Consider the following 24,250-nt stretch of genomic DNA (forward strand, 5'->3'; position numbering starts at 1 on the left):
GGCACTGTTTATTTTTCCCAGCTTTATTGAGAAATAATCAATATACACCACTGTATAAGTTTAAGGCAGACAAAAGGATGGTTTGATTTGCCTACATTGTGAAATGACCACCACAGTGGGTTCAGCTAACATGTACTGTAGATGTGACAAACCAAAATTGAAATCTCTAATGTAATTTGGGTTATTTTTTCTTCAAAGTCAAATCTACAATTGTTACTATTGCAAAAAAGAGCTTGTACTTGGAACTAAAGTGCAGGGTGTGGTGGGTCTGCAGGCTGGGGCTCTACTGCCCTGGCCCCTTGCACTTGAGCCCTGTGCCTATTCACATGCAGATCCTTTCTCCTTCCAGACTTCACATGAGGCTGGTGATGGATGTGCTGCCCCTGCTGGACGGGTTCCACAGTCTGTCTTCCCACCACGGAGTGTCAGAGGTGAGAGCCCCCTGTGTAAGGCTGTGGAGCATATGAAGTTCAGAGTCACTTTTGTCTCAGCAGCTCTGGGGGTGACCTCAGCATCAGCATGCGCAGAGCCTATGCTGGCCTCCAGGGTGTGCTCTGTGCGGGTCCAGCTCACCCACAGCTCCTCTCTCCCTGGATTTCAGCCACCTTACTGGTCCTTCTGCTAGAAGCTCTGGTTCTCTCAGAACCTTACACTCCTCTCCACCCATGAGCTGTGTGGAAGCTTCATATAACAGGATGGTTTTCAGGGAAAACTGGCAAGAGAAAAAGAAGAAAAATAATCAGGAGTCGCCACAATACTTTGGAGTCCAGGGCCTGGCCAGGAGACAAGGGGGAAGGGTCCAGGGCAGCCGCCACTCTGGCTCCAACAGGCCCCTGGTCCAGTCCTCTCTGAGTCATTCCCGACCTGTGCACAGAGCGGTGCTAGGACTCACTGCCTTCAAGACAAATCAGCTCACCATTGTGCTGGTCTCTGGTCAGGTTCTCAATTCTCTCCCCACTCAGCCCACTGCTGCTCTCTCTGGAGTCCGCAGATACTATTCTCTCTGAGACCATGGTTGACATCATTGGGTGGACAGCTGGCCATTGGTCTGCTCCGTCTCGATGGCTCCAGAATGATGTGTTTCCTTCTTTTGAGAAGAAGAAAAACGAGCAAGAATATGGGTCTGGACAGCAAGTAGCCTTTCTGTAGAAATGCATGGACAGTGAGTTTTTTACTCTTAGTACTTTGAAGTGCTATGTGGATTGGCACGAGGTACTTTTATTTTATTATTCTTTCTGGATGTTCTCCCTGAATGTGACTGAGTTGGCTGGCTGCACAGGTAAAGGAACAAGAGGGTGAGTGTGCTGCCCTGGGTGCCAAGTAGCAAGGAGTTTGTGCTGTTCTGCATTTCTGAGCCTCTCTCACCATGTGAATCAGCTATGGCCAGAGGCAAGGATAGCCATGAGTGGCTGCCCCCAGGCCATCCTGACACCACTCGTCTGTCCGACCTCTACACCAGTGAGCTGTGCTCATTGCCAGCTAAGTCCACAAGCCAGGGGAGCCCTGGAGCCCTGAGTCACTGCGTGCAGAGCATGAGCATTGGTGGCTCCCTGGCCCATATCATGGACCAAAAAGAGCAAGATTTTATGGGGTACAGACACTGAAAAGGCCTTCATGACAGCCCTGCATTATTACCCTAATGATACAGGTTTGGATGGACAATTACAAACTCCCTACTTGACCACAGAGTAAAATATCAAACCTTTAATGAGTGACACTCCGTCTCTCATCTACGTTTCACCCCTTAAAATAGGGATGTGTTGATTTCATCCACCAGCATTACTTCTTCCATCTCGCATTCAAGTTGACAGGAAAATTGGAGCCATCTATGGAAGGAGAGAGCATATGAAGACAGGGTATTATTTTTAGATCATTTTGAGCACCACTCTGTCGAGTACAAAGAGAAAAATTATTTATCTTTCCTGACTCTTAACAGGGCATAGGGATATTTTCCACAGTTGAGATCTGTAGATGATTAAAAGGCACCTGCTTCCAAGGACAATGCTGCCTTCCTTCATCCTTGTCGTTGGGTTGCGTCACTCCTGGGCCCTGTGCCCAGGTCCCAACCAAGACACCGAAAAGTGAATCTGCTCTGTCGACGAGACCCTGGCCCAGCGTTCCTGGAATGGCACAAAAGGCCCATCCTTGTCACTTGGTGGATGTGGTTTAATGAAGCAGAGGGTCACTGTGGGAGATTTGCACTACCTGCGTTGTGTTTTGTGAGATGGTTAAAAGGTTTGAAGCTCCTTTAAGAAACCAGGTGGCACAGTGAAGGAGCTGTTCCCCCCAGTGATCGCATTAGAGGTGGCTGAGACACAGCAGCTGTATTAAAAGCTGTGGAAGCTTCATGATGGGATGAGAACTTAACTGTGTAGGTCACTGGTCTGGATGGTGGCCCTCAATCCCACTGACCACCAGTTCCTGTGGGCAATTCCTTATCCTCAGCCCTGACCCCAACTGGACCTGCTGGACCAGATTCCCTGGGGCAAGACCACCAAATCTGGTTGTCGCCCCTTTTAGTTTTGAACCTTTTAAAAATATAATTGTAGATTCCATTATTTATAAGAGATAACGCAGAGGTGGCCCATGGAATCTGACCTGGTTTCCCTCAATAATATCTTATAAAAATCTCACAACCAGGATATTGACAGTGACCCAACCGCCCATGTAGGGCCGATAGAAAACAGCTCTACCTGATTCTCCCACACCCAGGACAAAGCCTTCTATTTTTTTTTTTGGTATATTATTATCACAGTAATATATACACAATGAAATTTACCATTTTAACCATTTTTCAGAGCACAGTCCAGTGGTGGTAAGTGGTCCTTAACACAACTTAACAAACATATTGTTGTGCTGCCCTTACCACCATCGGCTCCATCACTGTTCTCATCTTCTCCAACTGAAGCTCTGTCCCCACTAAACAACAACTCTGCATCCACTCCCCCATTACTGGTACCCTCCATCTTACCTCTATGACTCTGATGGCTCTAGGGACCTCATGTGAGTGGGATCACACACTATTTGTCCTTTTGTGACTGGCTTATTTCATTGAGCATCATGTCTTCAGGGTCCATCCAGGTTGTAGCATGTGCCACAATGGCCTATTTTTCTAAATTGAATATATTGGGGTGAGATTGGTAATGAAATCATGTAGCTTTCAGGTATACAGTTCTGTAATACATCACCTGTATGTTGAAGTATGTATCTCACCTCCCTCCCCTCTTACCCCAGGTCAGGTCTCCTTCCATCACAATTTATCCTTTCTAAGCCCTCTTCTACACACACCCCTCTCTCTGTGATAATCACCAAACTGCTGTCTGTGTTTCTAAGTCTTTTCTTTGCTTAATCCCTTCACCTTTTCCCCCTAGTCCCTCAACCTCGTCCCCTCTGACAGTATTCAGTCAGTTTTCTGCACCTATGAGTCTGTTTCTATTTTGATTGTAGTTTGTTTTGTTCATTAGATTCCACATTTAAGTGAAACCATAAGGAACCTGTATTTCTCTGACTGGCTTACTTCACTTCACTTAGCATAATACTCACCGGCTCCATCCATGCTGTTGTAAAAGGTAAGACTTCCTTCATTTCATTTTTGCGTGTGTGGGTGAGTCGTATTCCGTTGTGTTAATGTACCACAGCCTTTTCTCCACTTATCTGCTGCTGGGCACTTGGGCTGCTGTGAAATCTTCGCTATTGTAAGTAATGCTGCAGTGAACATAGCATTGCATATATCCTTTCCGATCAGTGTTTCAGGTTTCTGCAGATATATTCTCAGAAGTGGAAATGTTAGGTCATAAAGCAGTTCTATTTTTAATTTTTGAGGTAAGTTCATACTACTTTCCACAGTGGTTGCACCAATCTGCATTCCCCCCAAGAGTACACGAGAGTTCTCTTTTCTCCACATATTCACCAGCAGTTGATGTTTATTGATTTATTGATGATAGCCATTCTGACAGATGTGAGGTGATACCTCACTGTGATTTTAATTTCCATTTCTGTAATGATTAGTGATGCTCAGCATCTTTTCATTTGTGTAATAATCATCTGCAGATCCTCGCTGGAGAAGTGTCTGTTTAGGTTCTTTTCTCATTTTTAAATTGGATTGTTTAATTTTGTTATGATGCTGTGTTTTTTAAGTTCTTCATAAATTTTGGATATTAAACCCTTATCAGATGTATCATTGGCAAATATGTTCTCCCCTTCAGTGGATTGTCTTTTCATTTTGTTGGTGGTTTCCTTTGCTGTGCAACAACTTTTTAGATGGATGTAGTCCCATTTGTTTTTTCTTTTGCTTCTGTTGCCCAAATAGATATATCAGAATAAAAAATATTTCTATGAAAATTTATTGCCTTTACTTTCTTCTAGAATTTTTACGGTTTCAAATCTCACTTTCAAGTCTTTAATCCAGTCTGCGTTTACTCTTCAATATGGTGTAAGAAGGTAGTCTGCATTCATTTATTTTTCTACTTATGTGTCCAATTTTCCCAATAGCATTTATTGAGTGGACTATCTTTACCACATGTATATTCTTGTGTCCTTTGTCTAATATTAATTGACCATAAATGTATGGGTTTATTTCTGGACTTTTTGTTCTGTTCCACAGATCTTTATGTCTGTTTTATGCCAGTACCATACTATATTTATTACTATGGCCTCGTAGTATAGTTTGTTATCAGGTAGCATGATTCCTCCCACTTTGTTCTTCTTTCTCAAGATTACTCTGGCTATTGGTTTGGTTTTATTTTGTTTGTTTTATTTGTGTGTGTGTGTGTGTGTGTGTGTGTGTGTGTTGGGTTTCTTGGTGGTGTTTTTTTTTTTTTTTTTTGTACTTCCATATAAATTTTTTGTGATATTTGCTGTAGCTCTCTGAATTACGTCATTGGACATTTGAACGTTGTTAATTCTTCCTGTCTTTGAACACCATATGTACTTTTATTAATTTGTATCTTCTTCAACTTCTTCCTGTCTTTCTTCCTTTCTTTCACTTTCTTCCTGTCTTTCACTTTCTTTCCTTCTTTTCTTCTTTCTTCCTTTCTTTCACTTTCTTTCCTTCTTTTCTTCTTTCTTTCTTTCTTTCTTTCTTTCTTTCTTTCTTTCTTTCTTTCTTTCTTTCTTCCCCTCTTTCTTTCTTTCTTTCTTTCTTTCTTTCTTTCTTTCTTTCTTTCTTTCTTTCTTTCTTTCTTTCTTTCCCTTCCTTCCTTCCTTCCTTCCTTCCTTCCTTCCTTCCTTCCTTCCTTCCTTCCTTCCTTCCTTCCTTCTTCTTCATGATCTTTATTATGTTCAGGTGAATTCCCTCTATTCACCTCAACAGGTGGCATGGGTGAAGCTGCAACCCAGGTACATGCCTTTGACTGGGAATCGAACGCATGATCCTTTATTGTAGTCAAATAAATATAAGATTTAGAGTTTTAACCACATTTAAGTATACATCAAGTATATTGACATGCAATTCTCACCACCATGTATCCCCAAATTTGTATTTATTTATTCATTTTTGCTTTTCATGGCTTTTATCTCTGTTAATAAATTTATTGGGGCAGGGTGGTTTTAGGTGTGTACAATTCAGTAATAGATCACTTGTAGGTCAGTTTTTTCTAATTGACTTCTAGTTTTATACAGTCATGATCAGAAAAGATTCTTGATATGATTTCAATCTTCTTAAATTTACTGAGACTGTTTTTGTGCCCTAACATGTGGCCTATCTAGATAATGTTGCACGTCCACTTAAAAAGAATGTATATTCTACTGCTTCAGGGTGAAATGCTCTGAAGATACCAATTAAATCCATTTGATCTATTGTGTTATTTCTGTCCACACTTTTTTTTTTTTAAAAGACTAGGTGTGAGGCCGCCCTGTGCAAGGGTGAGGCAGTGCCCAAGTCTTCCCCCCCCCCCCCGTCTTCTCCCTCCCCCCCCAGCCCCCGCCCATCTCCCTCCCCCCCCAGCCTCTGCCCATCTCCCTCCGCCCCCACCCACAGGGGCCCCAGCCCAGGAGGAGGTCAGGGCTCAAGTCTCCCCCCCGCCTTCTCCCTCCCCCCCCAGCCCCCGCCCATCTCCCTCCCCCCCCAGCCCCCGCCCATCTCCCTCCACACCCACCCGCAGGGGCTCCAGCCCAGGGGAGCCAGGTGAGCATGTCACACACTAGGGCGAAGGGAACGCTTCACTGATTTCAGTGTCACCCTTGCGCAGGGGCCACCCTAATCTCCTCTGTATCATTCCAGCTTTACTATATGTGCTGCTGCTGCTGCTGCTGCTGCTGCTGCAGAGTCCAGCACCAGGCCACTCTTTGCTTCTTGATTTTCTGTGCGGAAGATCCAGCCATTGATGCCAGTGGGATGTTCAAATCCCCTACTACGTCTGTATTATTGTTGAACTCTCCATTTATGTACATCAGGATTTGATTTACACATTTACTTGCTCTTATGTTGAAGAAATACATGTTTGCAAGGGTTATATCCTCTTGTTGGATTGCTCTCTTTATCATTCTGTGGTGTCCATTCTTATCACTCAATACAGCCTTTGTTTTAAAGTCTATTTTGTCAGCTATAGGTTTACCTCCCCGGCTTATTTTTCATTTGTATTTGCATGAAATACCTTTTGCCATCCCCTTGCTTTTTGTCTGTATATCTTTCATTCTGAGGTAGGTCTCTTGTTGACTGCATATATATGGTTCTTGATTTCTTATCGATTCAGCTACCATGTCTTTTAATTGCAGCAGTCAAGCCACTTACATTTAAAGTGATTGTTCGTAGATATGTTTTATTCTTTTAACTCTGTTTCCCTTTTATTCCTTCTTGATAGTTCTTATACTAATGGTTTGGTGGTAACACACTTCTTTTGCTGTTTCTTGTCTGGGAAGCTCTTTATTTCTCCATCAATTTTAAATGACAGCCTTGCTGGGTAAAGTAGTCTTGGTTGAAGGTCCTAGCTTGTCATTATTTTGAATATTTTGTGCCAATCCCTACTGGCCTGGTATGTTTTTGTAGAGAAATAAGTTGACAGTCTTATGGGAGCTCCCTTGTAGGTAACTGACCGTCTTTCTTTTGTTGCTTTTAAGATGTCCTGTCTTTAATCTTTGTCATTTTCATGATGATGTGTCCTGGTGTCAAGCCTTTTTGGGTTCATCTTGTTTGGGACTCTGTGCTTCCTGGACTTGTGTGTCTCTTCCTTCACCAGGTTAGGGAAGTGTTCGGTCATTATTTCTTTTAATATGGTGTAGTCCCTTAACCTTTCTTTTGTCCTTGTACTCCTATAATGTGGATGTTGTTAATGTTTCATGTTGTCCCAAAAGTCCCCTAAACAGTCCTCATTTTTAAAAGTTCTTTTTTTCTTTTTGCTGCTTTTGTCTTCTGTGACCCTGTCTTCCAAATCACTAATTTGATTCTCTCCTTAATCAAATTATTTATTTTCTCTAGTGTATTCTTCATTTCAAAGATTTTACTCTTTATTTCTGACTGGATCTTTTATATGGCTTAAATGTTCTTTTTCATGCCTACTATCAGTTTTCAAGTTCCCACTGATTTCATCCATTCTTCACCTAACTTCAATTAACTATCTGGAATATTGCTTGCCTCACTTTGTTTAGCATTTTTTCTGGATGTGTCCCCTGTTCTTAAATTTGGGGCATGTTTCTTTGCATTTTGGCTGCCTCTGTGTGTTTGTTTCTTTGTGTTAGAATCCAGGTCTTGGTAGTGTGGCTTCGTGTAGTAGGAGTCCTGTGGAACCCAGTGGCAATTTCTTCTTGATCATCTGAGTTGAGTGCTCCAGGGATGTCCCGTGTGTGTTATGTGAACCTTCCTGTGGCAGTTGATTCTTGATGGCTGTTGGCCCATTCATGTACTGATTCGATGCTCAGGCTAGTTGGCTGTGACCACAGTGTACCCTGCCTACAGTGTAGTGTATGAGCTGCTGACAGGTGTTGACCACGTGGAGCACAATTCATCTCAGCGGGGTCTGGTGCCTGCCTAGATCTCTCTTTGGATATGCCGCTTCTGAGGCTAATTGTATCCTTCTCTGATGTGCTCTGAAGCTGGCTATCGGCTTGTTGGTCCTGGGGCTTCCTGGGAGGGACTCTGGTGCTGAACAATGTCAGATGCTTGATGTGACTCTCCCAGGGCAATCTATTTGCATCTACAAAGCAATTCACAATTTGTGACAGCCTCTGCTGAGGCCCAGTGAGCACAGGAAGGTCCAAGCAGGGCACCAAAGCTGGCTTTGACTAGCACTGAGCCTGGGGACAGGTCAGCAAAAGTCCCAGAGCACACCATGTTCTGCCTCCCTGTCTGCCTCCATCTGCCGGGTGCCTGTTTCTCTCAGTTAATGAAAGAGTCTCTGGAAGCACTCAAGTTGCATGAGGTAGGTTCTCAGGGAGTCCCCAGGTAGAGGTGAGTGGTGTTCACCAGATGGATGCAGGTTCAAGCTCAGTGTCAGTGTTGGGTCTGAGGCCACTCAGCAAATGTCCCAGGGTATACCACGTCCAGCTGCCACCCGCTGGGTCCTCACACATCTTTGAGCAGTGTACAGAAGACACAGACCTGGCATTGTTTGTAGGAGGAGAATGAAAAATCAAAAGAGGCTGCTTCCCAGGATTGAAGATGTCTGGAATCTGTAGTCTGAGATCAGCCGTGTGAGCTTAAGGGCTTTGCAGAGGGTCTGTGGATTCTCAAAGGCCAGAGAGCTGCTTCCTGTTGTAGATGACTCATGGATCCCCTGGGATGCCACAGGGGAGCGAGAGCATGGTGGGATCATGCAGGTGCAATCCAGCCATCACGTAGTGAAAAGTACAGTCCCCTCATGGGTGGCTGATTTCAGCAGATTCATCCCTCCATTTATGTCCTAAGAAAACTAGAGCTCTCTCCAGACTTCCGACCACATGCATGCTCACTGGCTTCCTGGGCAGCACTGTCCCTGCCTTCTTTCCTCAAGGCTGGGCGAGCCAGGCTGGCTGGAGTGTAGGGAAGGGAGGATAGAGGTCCGTTTGGAGGGTTGAAATGCTGTGAGAACTTTTAAGGTTTAAATTGATTTTCTCTGTGTCTGCTCCCACACTACAACTAAGCAGCCAAAGTGATGCTTAGCTCACTCTCAAGGAAGCACAGTTCTGCCCTGCACCAGTGCCACACATCACCAGAGCAGTGAAGGGGGAGCTACTGGAGGAAGAAGACAGGGCATTCCTCTCCCAGCAGTGTAACACCCTCACAGGCATGATTCTGTCTGGAGAGCTGACCCCTGCTGGAGCGCTTAAGGCTTTTAGGCACAGAGTGTAATGATCTGATTTATATTTTTTAAAGCTCACTCTGATTTGCATTTGCATTTTTATTAAAAATTACTTCTTTAATTTTTTTTTCAATTAGGGATGACATTCAATATTAGTTTCAAGTGTACAAAATAGTGGTTAGACATTTATATAACATATAAAGTCATCTCCTGATAAGTCTAGCATGGGATATCTTTGAAAAGGGTATTAATCCTATTCACGAGGGCTCCACCCTCATAACCTAATCAAACTCAAAAGACCCACCTTTTATTTATTTTTAATCAACCTTATTTGGGTGACATTCATTAATAAAATTGCATAGGTCAGGTGTGCAATTCTCTAATGCAGCATTTGTATATCGCATTGTGTGCTCACTGGCTTCAGGTCAAGTCTCCTTCCATCACCATTTATCCCCCCTATGCCCTCGTCTCCCTCCCCTACCTGTCACCCACCACCCTTAGCCCCTACTCCCCACACGCCACCCCCACCCGCCACCCCACACCCCACACCCCCAGCCCCGACCTGCCTCACCACATCCCCAACGCACAGCCCCCATCTGCCACCCCCAACTCCCCTCCCGCCAGCTCTCATCCCCCAACACTACCCCTCACCCCCACCTCCCACTCTTACCCCCAACCCTACTCCCCACCGGCCCCCCCATCACGCACCCCACACCCCACACCTCCCATCCTCCACCCCCAACTTTCCAGCTTCCACCCCCCACCCCCCTTCCCCTGCTTGTGATTTGACATTTGAAATGATATTTGAGATGTGTCTTGAGAGCACGGGTAGGATTTAGACAGATGAAGAAGGTGAGAATATGCTTCAGGTACAGAGAGTGGACATTCGGCCTGGAGGCAGGAGAGATGAACACTGGACAGACCAGAGCATATGCCCCTCAGATGCCTGTGAGTGAGGGGTCAGGGCAGGGAAACAGAAGACCCTGCATGGAGGGAAAGGGCAGAGGGATAAGCGGACCAACCACAGAGTGGTCAGAGCAGGAGAGACAGCAGCCCCTCCATGGGAAGGCAGGGCAGCAGGGTCAGGGGACTGGGGGAGGGGCCGATGGACAGGTATGAGAGGGAATGCTGCCAAGGGGCAGGGCTGGGGGCAAGGGCTCCACCATGGGGAACAGGGAACTCTCCATGGAGGGGTCTGTTTCCCCTGTTACCTATCTCTACTCCCATGTCCCCCGTTCCCTGGCCCCTCCATGGATGGTGCCCTAACCCCCCTATCTTGCTCGGACTATGTGGGGTCCTTTGTCCTCCCTGCCCTGCTACCTCCCTGGAGGATGCCCTCTCCCCCCTGCCCTGCCATCTATTTCAGGACCTGTGCTAAAATCCTTGCTGTCTCAAAGTAGGCCTCCCTATCCCCCCAGCCTCTCCTCTCCGTGGAGGCTTCCCTATTCCCTCTCATGCATGCCCTGTCCCTCCATGTAGGATTCTGTCCTCTCCCTGCCCTTCTCCCTCAAACTGGGGCTCCCTTTCTCCACTGCTTGCCCCCTCAAAGTGAGGTTCTCTGTCCCCCTGCCGTGCCCCCTCCATGAAGGAAACCTTCCTCCCTGACCCTCCCCCTCAAAGTGGGGTTCTCTACACCCCTGCCATGCCCCATCCATGGAGGGTACCTTCTCCTCCCTGCCCCTCCCCCTAAAGTTGGGATCCCTGTCCCCCTGCCCTGCTCCCTCAATGGATAGTTCTGTCTCCTCTGTGCCCTGCTCTCTCAAAGTGAGGTTCCCTTTCCTCCTGCCCTACCCTCTGCATGGGGATTACCTGTCCAACTGCCCTGCCCCCTCCCCATAGAGGGTTCCTGGTCTCCCCTCTCCTCCCTGCCCTGCCCCCTATAATTGGGGTTCCCTTCCTTCCTGTCCTCCCCACTGCATGGAGGGTTTCCTGTACCCACTATTCCATCCCTGCAAGTGCAGTTCCTTGTCCCCCAGCTCTAACTCCTTTCTGAAGGTTTCCCTGGCCCCCTGCCCTGCCCCCTCCATGAAGGTTTCCCTGTCTCCTGCCCTCCACCCTCTATGGAGAGTCCCCTCTCCTCCCTGCCCTGTCCCCTCCATGGAGTGTGCCCTCGCCTCCCTGCCCTGTCCCATCCATGGAGGGTTTCCTGTTCCTCTGCACTGCCCCCTCCAAGGAGTGTCCCCTCTCCTCCCTGTCTGGCCCGTCCCTGTTGGGTTCCCTGGCAAGCCCCCCCCCTCGAGTCCTGCCCCCTCCATGGAGGGTTCCCTGCCCCACCTGTTCTGTACCCTCCATGGAGTTTTCCCTGTCACCACTGTCCTGCCCCCTCCCTGGAGGGTCCCCTCCCCTCCGTGCCCAGTCTACTCCAAGGAGTATGCCCTCTCCCCCCAGCCCTGTCCCATCCACTGAGGGTTCCCTTATCCTCTGCTCTGCCCTCTCCATGGAGGGTCCCTTCTCCTCCCTGCCTTGTCCTCTCCAAGGAGAGTCCCCTCTCCTCTCTGCCCAGTCCACTCCATGAAATTCCCTCTTTCCCTGCCCTCCCTCCTCCATGGAGAGTCCCCTCTCCTCTCTGACCGGCCAATCCTTGGAGGGTCCCATGTTGCCAGTCCCCACTGCCCTGCCCCATCAATGGAGAGTTCCCTGTTCCCCAAACCCCCTGCACTTCCCCCTCCATATAGAGCACCCATTACCACTATCCTTCCCTTCCTTGGAGGGTCCCTTCTCCTCCCTACACTGTTACCTCCACGGAGGGTCCCATCTCCTCTTTAGCTATAACATCCATGGAGGGTCTCCTCACTCTCTGTCCTCTTCCCTCCATGGAGGGTCCCCTGCTCCACTGCTCTGTCTCCTGCATGAAGGGTCCCCACTTCCCCTGCCCTCCCTTCTTCATGCAGTGTCCCCCCTCCTCCCTGCACAGCCCATCCTTAGAGGGTTCCCTGTATCCCTTCCCCATAGCCCTGCACCCTCCATGGAGGGTCCCCTATTCTCCCTTCCCTGTCCCCTATGCTCCCCCCTCCATGGAGGGTACCTTCTCCTCCTTGACCCATCTCCTCCATGGAGTGTCCCATCTCCTCCCTGCCCTTCCTCTCCCTGGAAGGATCCTTCTCCTCCCTGCTCTGTCCCCTTTATTGAGGGTCCCTTCTCCTCCATGGCATGTCCCCTCCATGGAGTGTCCCCTCTCCTCCCTGCCCTGTCCCCTCCATGGAGGGGTCCACCCTCCTCCCTGTCTGGCCCATGACTGTAGGTTTCCCTTTCCCCTTCTCTGCCCTCTCCTCCCTGCCCTGTACCCTCCATGGAGGGATCCTTCTCCTCCCTGACCCATGCCCTCCGTGGAGGGTCCCTACTCCTCCCTACCTGTCCCCTCCATGGAGGGTTCCCAAAACCCTACTGTCCCCCTGCATGGAGAGTACCTTCTCCTCCGTGACCCGTCCCCTCCATGGAGGTTCCCATCTCCTCCCTGTCTTGTCCCCTCCATGGAGGTTCCTCTCTCCTCCCTGCCTGTCACCTTCATGGAGAGTTCCCATCACCCTACAGTCCCCCCTGCATGGAGGGTCCCAATTCCTCCCTGCCCTTATCCATCATGGAGGGTCCCCTGTCCTCCCTGCCCTTCCCCTCCATGGAGGTATCCTTCTCCTCCCTGACCCATCCCCTCTATTGAGGGTCCCCACCCCTCCTTGCCTGTTCCCTCCATGGAGGGACCCCTCTACTGCCTACGTGTCCCTGAAAGGAGGGTCCCCCCTTCTCCTGGCCCATCACCTCCATGGAGTTTCCCCTCGCACCCATGCCTGTTTCCTCCATGGAAGGTTCCCTGTCCCCACTGCCCGGCACCCTCCATGGAAGGTCCCATCTTCTCCCTACCCTTGCCGCCTCCATGGAGGGTCCCATCTCCTCCCTGCTCTCTCCCCTCCATGGAGGGTCCGCTCTCCTCCCTACCTGTCCCCTCCATGGAAGGTTCCCCACTGCCCTGCACCCTCCATGGAGGGTCCCATTTCGTCCCTGCCCTTTACCCTCCATGGAGGATCCCCACTCCTCCCTGCCTGACACCTCCATGGAGGGTCCTCTCTCCTCCCTGCCTGTCCCGTCCATGGAGGTTCCCCCTCCTCCCTGCCTGTCCCCTCAATGGAGGGTTCCCATTCCCCATGGCCCTGCACCCTCCATGGAGGGTCGCCTTTCGTCCCTGCCCTGTACCCTCCATGGAGGATTCCCTTTGCTCCTGGCCCTGTCCCCTCCATGGAGGGTCCCCTCTCCTCCCTCCTGTCCCTCCATGGAGGGTTCCTAGTCCCCACTGCCCTGCATCCTCCATGGAAGGTCCCCTCTCCTCCCTACCCTCTCCCTTCCATGGAGGGTCTTATCTCCTCCCTGCCTGTCCCCTCCATGGAGGGTCCCCTCTCCTCCCTGCCCTCTCCCCTCCATTGAGGGTCTCCTCTCCTTCCGGCCTGTCCCCTCCATGGAGGGTCCCCTTTACTCCATGCCCTCTCCCCTCCATGGAGGGTCCCTTCTCCTCCCTACCTTTCCCCTCCATGTAGGGTCCTCTCTCCTCCCTGCCCTGCCCCCTCCATGGAGGTTTCACTGCCTCCCCTACCCTGCCCCCTCCATGGAAGGACCCCTTCCCCCTGCCCTGCCCCATCCATGCAGGGTCTTCTGTTTCCCTGCCTAGTCCCATCACTCACAGGCTCTGTGAGGCATGTGCTCTGGTCCCCAGTGTTCATCTGTCCTGCCTCCAGGCCGTGTCCACTGTCTGCACCTGAAGCACATCTCACCGTCTTCATCTGCCCAAATCCTCCCGGGCTCTCAGGACACATGTCAAATATCATTTCAAATGTCAAATCACCGAGTGATCTTTAAAAAATATAAATCAGATCCCCCTATTCTCGTGCCTAAAAGCCTTCCTGCAGTGACAGCAATTTCAACCCACACTAGGGCCCTCTATGTCCCCGCCCCCGCCCCCCGCTCTCTGCTGTTCCCATCCAGCCTGGCTGTCCTTGCCCTGGGGCACTGCCTCTCCTTTTGGGGTGGCTTCCCCAGGTCTCCATGGGGCCAGTTCTGTCTCAACAGCCATGTCTCAGTTTAAACATGTTGGGGAGCCCTTTCCTGAGCCTGCTCGGGAGTCACTCTGCTCTGAAGCCCCCATGTAGCCCTATGGTATATCACCTGGCAGTAGGTCACAATACTAACAGAGGTCAGAATGGTAAGACAGGTCATAGAGGTAACCTAGCCACCATGCCAGGTCAGCCATGTGGGCCAACCTCTCAAGTTTTCTGGTGGTGTTGTTGTTAAAAATCAGTGAATAAACATTTATTGACCCCAACATACCAAAGGCCCTCTACAGAAACCACAGGAGGTGTGGCTGTCCTGGGTCCTGGCCCTCAGTAACCAGGTGTTCTTCAAAGTGAAAACTGGGTGGGAGGGTGGGTCAGAGAAGCCAGGGAGGGACTCCACTTGAGTTGCTGGCTTTGAGGCTGGAGGAAGGGATCAAAGGCCAAGATTTTTGGGAGCCCCAGGAAGCTGGGAGTGGCTTTGGCAGGAACACAGAAGGGAACTGTGCCATAAGGAATGGATTCTGCCACCTCCCCATGAGCAGGCCCCCGAGGCCTCCTGGGAGGAGGGCAACCCAATGAACCACCTCAGGTTTCTGACCCACAGCACCTGGGACCCCACACTTTGTCCTGTGAACCACTGCGTTTAAGGTCATAGGTCAGGGCACCAATAGAAATCTTTTGTGTCCCTGTGGCTCCCTAGTCATATAAGCTAAGTCTGTTTTCTTCATGGCTCTTCCTATCTTCTGAAATAAAGTGTGGCCTTGGTTCTTGTTCACCTGTCTGGCTCTCAGGCCCTCTCAGCACCTGAAAGGTGACCTGTGAAGGCCCCGCCCCCAAGACCCAGGTAGACAGCACACACTTGCTGAATGATTTCCTGAGCAAAGAGCTCTTTTCGATTTCATAAATTTTTTATTTGTAATAAACCTGATTCATTAACATGTACATACATATGATATCTTCATCCTCTTTAGGACATCCCACATAGATTCATGAATTTTTAAAATATCTTAATTTTTTGGTCAAAACCCGCGTCTCAATTTCTTGTTCAGAAATGCAGTAGCTGCTTTGTGACCTGCCTCGGGGAGGAGAGGGTTCTGACTGCAGACCAGGTTCACACCAGGATGTTGCTCCAGTTTCTGGTCCTTCACAGGCCAGTCCTTTGGCCTCTGGTGGCCAGTTGACCCATGATGCGCCCTTACACCTCATCTCCTGTTCACCAGCCTGTTGTTGCTTCCTGTGTTGGTCACAAGGTGCAATATACAGATCCGGTAACATAGAACCCACACCTGAAACCTATATGTTTTTGTTGACCAATGTCACCCCAATGGATTTAATATATTAAAATATTTAAAAAAAAAAAAACAACAACACACACATTAGTTATTTTGCAGCTTGAAACTGGTTCAGGGAGATGAAGTGACTGGTCTGAGGTTCCCCAATATTCCCACTGCCCATGATTCTGAATGCCCAGCACTTTCTTGTCTCTCTCCCATTAGACTTCAAAGGTCCTGCCTTTTAAATATCCAAAGGAGCTGAAAAAACAGTAGGAAGCTTCAAACCTCCTTTGGAAAGCAAACTTTAAGTCAGCAGAGTGGAACATCTTCTCTATGAGTGTTTCTTTGCTTCTTTGTTCATTCATTTGCCAAATGTATGTTTTACAGACATTTCTAGAACTGACCTTTTCAGTACTGGATCTCCCTCTCAGAAGTTGCCTAGGCCTGTGCTAGGACCAAAGAGTTCCCAGTGCTGAATGGGAATTCAGCAATGACTTTTGAAGGTTTCTTTTTAAGAAATATATACAAATTCTGAATTACTTTTATCACTAGATACTAGGAAGGGTTCTCCCCTCACAAGAGCTTTTATGCTATTTTCACAAGACCCCTGCTCAGTATCTGGTGAAAGAAGCTCAGCTTACTTTACAGAAACACAACAGCTGAAACCACAGCACGATTTTTATAATAAGAAATTTCCTGCCAAAACCGGTTTGGCTCAGTGGATAGAGCATCGGCCTGCGGACTGAAAGGTCCCAGGTTCGATTCCGGTCAAGGGCATGTACCTGGGTTGCAGGCACATCCCCGGTAGGAGATGTGCTGGAGGCAGCTGATTGGTGTTTCTCTCTCATCAATGTTTCTAATTCTCTATCTCCCTCCCTTCCTCTCTGTAAAAAAAATCAATAAAATATATTTTAAAAAAAAGAAAGAAAGAAATTTCCTTTGGAAATTGTAGCGAGGAAGAAAAACCTTTAAGAAGAAATGTCAGATAGAGTTACAGTTTTGTATGAATAAAGATAAGTACGGATCAAAGTTGCAAATATATTCAGTATGTCTAATGTGCAGAAAAAAATATAGCTTATTTATTTATTTCTAAACGGATTTTCTCTTGAGTCCCCCACCAGGGGATAGAGGGGACAAGAGCAAAAGAAAATATTTAGCTCAGTTTAATATCTGAGTTCAGCCTCATGAACTGAATCCTGTCTTTAAATGAACCCAGTGCCTTTCCCATTGGTGTTATATGGGATGGGAGGCGGAGGATTTTAAACAGAGGGACCTTGTTATCTCCCAAGTCCAACAGTATTACTATGTACAGATAAAGCTTCGTATGGTTATTCCTAGAATTAGTACAATTGGGACATGATCACTTTTAGGCATCAAGGATATCTTTTTCCAAGAATGGCGAAATGTGAAGAGTTCCTGGAAGTTATTACATCCTTGAAATAGCCTTGAAACATATTGTATTGGAGATTTATCCCTAAAGCACACCCCTTTTGGGGTATGTTAACCAAATATCCAGGATGCTACATTAGCCTTTCTTTTTTTTTTTTTGAACTTTGAAAGATCAGATTTAATGCTGGGGTCCAACCCCAGCAGGTCCAGGGGTCCCCAAAGGTGTGTACGGAGTTGGTGAAGAAGGAATGACACATAGGCAGCGTTCAGGTGATCATCATAGCCAGGTTCTGTAGCTAGGATCTCTTGCCATGTTCTCTCGCTAGGTTCTCCAGCCAGGTTCTCCAGGTTCTCCAGCCAGGTTCAGTCGCCAGGTTGTGTCCAGGTTCTCTAGCCATGTTCTCTTGCTAGGTTCTTCAGCCAGGTTCTGTAGCCAGCATCTGCAGCCAAGTTCTGTCTAGGATCTCCAGCCAATTCCTGTAGCCGGGTTCTGTCCAGGATCTTTTGCCATGTTCTCTCACTAGGTTCTGTCTCTAGGTTCTGTCTACTTTAGTCTTTAGGGCTCATGCTAAGCTTAGCAGAAGAAATGGGAAAAGGGCAATAAAATGAGGTCCAATGGACTTTGTGAAACAAGGCAGAATGGCCAAACCTCAAATCCCCTGCAACAAATGAGGTAAATTATCAAGCATTGGAAAGCGAATCCCATAGCTAGTTACTGGAATTTATTTAGCCATATGTAAGTAATGAGCAGCAACTATCTTGTCATCTGTAATTATTGGGAACAATCAAGTTTTTATAAGGAAGCTCAGTTTTTGTTTGGTTTCAACGTCTCACATTGGCCTTGGAACACTTCCCTGTTGCATTAGAACAACTAATACATCTATTGTGTTTCAATAAAAGCTATTGGCTGTTATTTATTTTTCTTTTAGGATAAGTTAGTCATAAATGACTATGGTGGGCGCGCTGGGGCTGTGGTCTCTTCTCCACATCCCGCAGGGAGGGGGAGACTTGAACCGGTTCGAGCAAGTTAGGAGGCTCTTTGGAGTTTAAAGAATAATGAAAGACAGACATAAACTAGATTAAAAGCTTGGGCTGGGTGTGGTGTCTGCCCTTTGACTCCAGGGACAGACAGAGAGAGTCTGCCCTCTGGCGGGACAGGCACAGAGAGAGCCAGCTCTGAAAGCTGTTTATTATACACTCCAATTACAGGAAGTTACATCACATCTGGGTGGGCCTGAGACATCATGAGATCCATCCCCTTAACACTGGGCCAGAGAGTCAGACTGAGTGAGATCCAGTCTTTTGACTGGTCCCGCCCTCAGGGCATGGCTCTGACCTTGCCCTGAGTCCCAGCTGATGTCTATTAAGCCAAGTGTATTCTAAGGGCCCTTAACAAATTAGTGATTCTCTGATAAGTCATCAGAACCCAATGATTAACATCAATTTTATTTATTTTTGGGGGGGTATGTGCAGATTTGGTCTGCATTTACACCATTCACATTTCTCTTGTCAACAAATAAAAATAAATACTTCCATAGCCATGTTGCCTTCCTTTTTTATGATAAGTTATATTTATGGTACAGAAAACATTTAATAGATGTAGAATAAACAGTGTACAATAAACAGTGATCATATCTTGCCCTCTTTCTTTATATTTTCATTTTTTAAGAAATAAGGGAACACTCGGGCTGGGTAGCTCAGTTAGTTGTAGGATCGTCCCATACACCAAAAGTTTCAGGTTTGATTCCCAGTCAGGGCACATACCTAGGTTTCTGGTTCAATCCCCAGTCATGGTACATACAGAAGTTAGCATTCAATGATTCTCTCTCGCACAGATGTTTCTCTCTCTCCCTCTGACCCTCTTTCTCTTTCTCTCACTCTTAAATCAATAAAATTATCAGGTGAGGATTAAAAGAAAAAGAAAAAACACAATACAATAATAAAGAAATAATACAATACAGTAATAGTCTATATCATGTTCAGTCCAATTTCTCTTTATATTTACATTATAAATTTTCTAATCATTTTTCTAATTTAGGTCTTTAATCATTTGTTACCTATACTAGAGGCCTGATACATGAAATTCATGCACGAGTAGGCCTTCCTTCCCCCAGCTGCCAGCACCAGCTTCCCTCTGGGACCCGGGACCGGGCTGCTCCGCAACCCTCCCCCCCCAACCCTCCCAACCCCCTGGCCACCCTTTGCAGCCCTGGCTTTGTCTGGAAGGTCTTCCAGAAGGATGTTTGCTCTAATTAGCTCTTATTATTATAAATATATATCAATCAACCTTATGCAGTATTAGTTCATCTTTCTGGATTTATATACAGGTATATTTTATGTAACATTCTGGAACTTTTGTTTATATTATCATAAATTTCAAAATCTATCTACTTTGAGACAAATAGTTCTTTATTGATTTTAACTTCCCTGTAATATTTATTCATATGAGTATTTCAGAACTCAGGCCTGGGCGTGGAGCTGGAAGCCCACAGCCCTGTGAGGACAGGTGTCGGTCACCCCTCCCCCTTACACGTTCTCAGTGCAGTGATGGTCCCATACGTCCAGGATGCTCTGGTTCAGCTCTTTCAAGGTGTCTATCTCCCTCCTCAGGCGACGTTTCTCCTCGTGCCAGTCCTCCTTCGCACGGGTGAGTGACTGAAACACAGATCAACAATGTCCTCAACACCACGGGCCCCTGTGACTCCACTGCTGGGAAACTGCTCCCAAAAGGAGAAAAGGGCCACGTGCATGAACATGGCCATTTCGGCATGAGCTTCACCAGTCGCAAGGACCAACACAGCCAATGACATGGGGATGGCCGAGTGCACCGGCCAGTCACGCAGCCCTGCCCACGTGTGGCCACTGAGCACTGAAAACACAGCCAGTCTGAGCAGAGAGGCGCCATCAGTGCAAAATGTACAAGAGGCTCTGAGGACTTGACAGCCATTTTTAAAAGGAATGTAAAGTATCTCATTAGGAAGCAGCCCAAAGGCTGTGGCTCAGGTGGTGGAGCAGCCCCCCATGCACCAGGAGTTCACAAAAGAGATGCCTGGTCAAGGAACACGCCCAGGATGAGGGGTTGATCCCCAGTAGGGGGCGTGCAGGAGGCAGCCCATCAGAGGTTCTCTCTCCTCATTGAAGTTCCCATCCCTCTCTCCCTCTCCCTTCCTCTCTCTGACATCAGAAAAATAAATGCCGGGCTGGATAGGAATTCGGGGCTGAGGTTGCTCAACTCTCCACCCAGAACATCATCGGGCTGGAGTGGCGGGAAAGCCCAAGCATTGGCTTCAAACAAACTGAGTTCAGACCCAACCTCAGAGGATGAGGATGGGCGCCAGCTCACAAAAGCATTGTGAGAATTCAGTGAGATGACACGGGGAGCACAGAGCAAAGAGCTCAGCGGCGAGGACAGAATGAAAACAGCACTTAGCTGCTTCCATGCACGCCCCCCACCCCCCCGGCCCTGCGAAAAGGAAAGGTCAGGCCCTAACCAGTTTAGCACAGTGGAGAGAGCATCGGACTGCGAACTAAAGGTCCCAGGTTCGAATCCGGTCAAGGACACATGCCCAAGTTGTGGCTGGCACCCCGCGGGGGTGGTGCAGGAGGCAGCGGAGCCACGATTCTTTGTCCTTATAGATGTTTCCATCTCTCTCTCCGTCTCCCTTGTTCTCTCAAATCAAGAAAAATAGCTTTAAAAAATACAAAAGCAAAGGTTGGTGAGAGGTCTTTTCTAACACATCCCCTCCAGCCAAGGTGCTTGTCCCTTTTAAATGCCTCTGGCTTCCTCTCGGCCTCTGGGTGACATTCCCACACAGTCTTTGGGCACAGATGCCAATGAGGACCCACTCGGACCTGGCTGAGCCCCAGGCTGTCAGCCCCGGGTTCAGGCCCGGTCCTGAGGCCCACCAACCCCTGGCCTCACCTCACACTGCATGCTCAGCTTGGTGAGCAAGATTTCCTTCTTCAGTTGCTCTGCCTTCAGGTGTTGGTACTCGGCCTCCCAGATCCGCATCTTCTGCTCCACCTCCTCTATGGAGGCCTGCAGCTCCTGCCTGTGGGAGCGTAGCTCCTCCTGCTCCGCCTGAAGCAGCTCAGTCCAGGAAGTGAGCCTGCGGGTGGAGAGCCACAAGGCCCAGGGCTCAGGATCACTCCCAGCCTCTGTCCCATGTACACCTCAATCACACCCCCATTCTCTCTGGGGCTCAGGTTTTCCCCTGTGGAAATGAGGGCTGAGCACATTCAGAGGTTCTTAAACTGTGTCCGTTGGGGTTCTATGCGGCCACCCCGGCTGCCACACTCTGGGCTGGGACACAGGACAGGCAGGCTCAGACACAATTCAACAGAGCAGCCTGTGAAAAATCCTTCCCAGGGAAGGCTTTGCATGTCTGCCTCCTTGGAAAAAGGGTTCTTCGACTGAAACACTTTTGAAAAACTTGGAATCAGACCATCTTTGCTCTGAAACTCTGCCTTTGCCCAGCTCTTCTCCCCAATTCCAAGTCCCTTTCTGATCCCAACTCCTGACACAAATAAGAGATTCTGGAGCATTATGTAAAGCCACTGACATCATCATCATCATTATCATCGGCATAATTACCCGACTGGCTTTCCAGGAGTAAGGTTTCTACCTGAAATCTCAATGACCAGAGGCTCATGGACTCCATGTGAACACAGATGGGCCCTGTGAGGCCCACACAGTCTCCGTGATTTAATTTAAAGTAATTAGTTATTCAATATTTCTAAAAATGTTCCGTTTCACATCAACATTCAGCGACCGAGATTCTGGGAGGGTGGGGAGAACGCATCAAGCAAAGGCCCTGGCAGGGGCAGCTCAGCAGTGATAGCATCAGCCTGTGTCCGGAATGGTCACGGGTTGGATTCCCAGTGGCATGTCCCTGGGCTGTGGGATTGCTCCCTGGCATAGAGGGGTGTGTGCTGTAGGCATCCAATAGATGTGTCTCTCCCATCGCTGTTTCTCTCTCCCCCTCCCTCCCTCTGTTCCTCCCTCCCTCCCTCCCTCCCTACCTCTCTCTCAGAAGGTCAATGGAAAAAGTATCCTGGGATGAGGATTAAATAATAAGAAGAATAAAAAATAGAAACAAAAGGATGGCCTGGCAGCCCGGGTCCGCCCCGCAGCTGACTGCCTTCAGAGGGTGTGTATTCTCCACGAGGGCCTGCCCTGCCGCTGACACTCCCTCCCCACCTGCTGGACCTGCCTGGCCCCGCAGGCACCTGACTTTGTAGCCCCAAACATATTAAAACAAGGCTGTGCGAAGGAAGGCTTCACGTGGTCAGGCCACTGGGCTGAGACAAGACCTGGATTTGAGTCCTGACTGGGCCACTACACTCAGGACTGGCCCGAACAAGTTATTGAATCTCTCTGAGCCTCTTTCCTCATCTGTTTGAAAAGAAGGATAAAAACGCAGTCAATTCTCAGGATTCGCGGTATAATGTCCTATGGAGCCCCCGCGAGCACTGAGCAGTGTAGACTACAACTGTCCCCACCAGTTCCTGTGAGACTCTGGCCACATTTCTCTCAACCAATCAAGACATAAGGACGCTTTGTGCCATATGCTCACTGGGACAGCCAACAGCACCAGACCTCGGGCCGGAACGACCCTCATGTGCCACTCGGATATTTTCCCTGAGGCCCAGCGCAGCGTGCACTTGGGACACTAGACAGCACTGCAGCACTCCATCTGGGGGCCGTTTCAAACAGCGAAATCGCCACCAAAAAGCAAGAGAAGAGGACTCCATGGCACTCCATGGACCACAGAAGGGACGCTCGTGTGGAGTGTGAGATCTGAAACAGGCAGGAGTCAGAGGCCTTGTTCAACCGCAGCTGCAAATGTGCACATCAGGCGATTCCAGGATCTCGCCCTATGGACAGGCCCCTGACAGGCCATGGGGTCAAAGGGGGGTGACAAGTGCATCTCAGCGAGGAGGTGAGTTCGCCAACAGGGAACGCGGGAATGACGGGGAGCAAGCATATGTCCTTCTGGAATGGCTGGTGAGAGAGGATGAAGATGCCCGTGCCCGACACAGTCATCCCCATCATCCATGTGGGAGGGGCGGTCACCCACACCTGGACGATGCTCCATCCCAGCCACCAGCTGGAGGCCCTTCCCTCCTGACCATCAGCTGTGACCGTGACAGGGCAGGTGAAAGGGCACCATTTCCAGGGGACTCCCCTGAGCTGAGCGCAGCGGGAGCTGAGGGAGCTGGTGTGACTGAAGGCGGAGATGCTGCTGCAGGGGCGGGCGGGTACCTGTCGTTCTCCTGCCGCAGCCTCTCCTCCTCTCCGCTGTTCTCTCTGGCGGCGGCCAGGGCCTTGGCCTCCTGCTCCTGCTTCAGGGCCTCCTGGGCTTCGGGCCCCTGCTTCTCCTGCTGCCCCGGCTCCTCCAGCTCCCTCTCCTCGGCCCCCTGTTGGTTCTGGGGGCCCAGACTGTAAGGATCCTCCTGCCCAGAGGGAAAAGTTGAGGATGCCTCACTGGGTGCCGGCCCCGGGGAGCAACAGACCCCGTATCCCTGCACCCCCACACGCACTGAGGGGCCAAGAGCAGGGCAAGTGCAGACCCCAAAAGAGCAGGGACCCTCGGGGCAGGCAGCACCAGCCGTGCTGAATGGGGCTCTCCCAGCACTGAAGGAACTGCGCTGGCCGGGCCCACATGGTGCTACGGGAGCCCTGCGCCCTCTCCACACTCGGGACCTTTAGGGGCACAGGATGCCTGCTCTCTGGATCAGCTCCTTGGCTGCCCTCTGTGACCACATGTAAAAGCCTATTTTTTTAAAAGGACATAGAGATCAACCAAAGGACTTCTATGCCAGCATATAGGCCTAACCAATGGACACGGACAACACGGGGCTGAGAGCATGAGTTCCCTCCCCCCACCAAGAGGGGGCAATGTGGGGATATGGACACATATGTAATAACTTAATCGACTGTGGTGGCTGGTAAGCAAGGAGGCATGGAGGAGTGCGCTTGCCTCTGAGGCTTGGACTCTTCGCGGGGATGTGGGTGTCCTCAGGAGCGCCAGGGCCTGGCTGAGATGGCAAAGGCCGAGGGCAAGCGGTGTCCTCAGAAGAGCCAGGGCCCGGCTGAGAAGGCAGCGGCCGAGGGCAAGCGGGCCCCAGCAGAAAAGCACCTCGAGGCGGACGCTGCAGCGGGGTGCTGGGTGGGGAGTGGAAGAATCGCGATCCCCAGGCTGCCCCCGCACTGCTCGCTGCAGGACCTGCGGGTGGAGATGCTGGTGGTTATCTGTGCCTCGCTCCCCATCACCAACCTGGCCAGCCTGGCCCAGGTCTGCACCAAATTCCGCCGCACCCTGCACATCAACAACAT

At 49.4% G+C, this 24,250-nt stretch overlaps 1 long non-coding RNA gene across 2 annotated transcripts in view; it reads left to right on the forward strand.

The window, feature by feature from the left end:
• The window catches only part of LOC308526483, a 60,365-nt gene that overhangs the window by 25,750 nt on the left and 10,365 nt on the right, over positions 1–24,250 (forward strand). For both annotated transcript variants that reach the window (XR_013996549.1, XR_013996550.1), the window contains 2 exons: positions 350–431; positions 3,465–3,569. This is a non-coding gene — a long non-coding RNA (uncharacterized lncRNA). The remainder of the gene's footprint in view (positions 1–349; positions 432–3,464; positions 3,570–24,250) is intronic.

This window comes from Myotis nattereri, assembly GCF_964212035.1.
Source record: "Myotis nattereri genome assembly, chromosome: 10".
NCBI classification, from domain to species: domain Eukaryota; kingdom Metazoa; phylum Chordata; class Mammalia; order Chiroptera; family Vespertilionidae; genus Myotis; species Myotis nattereri.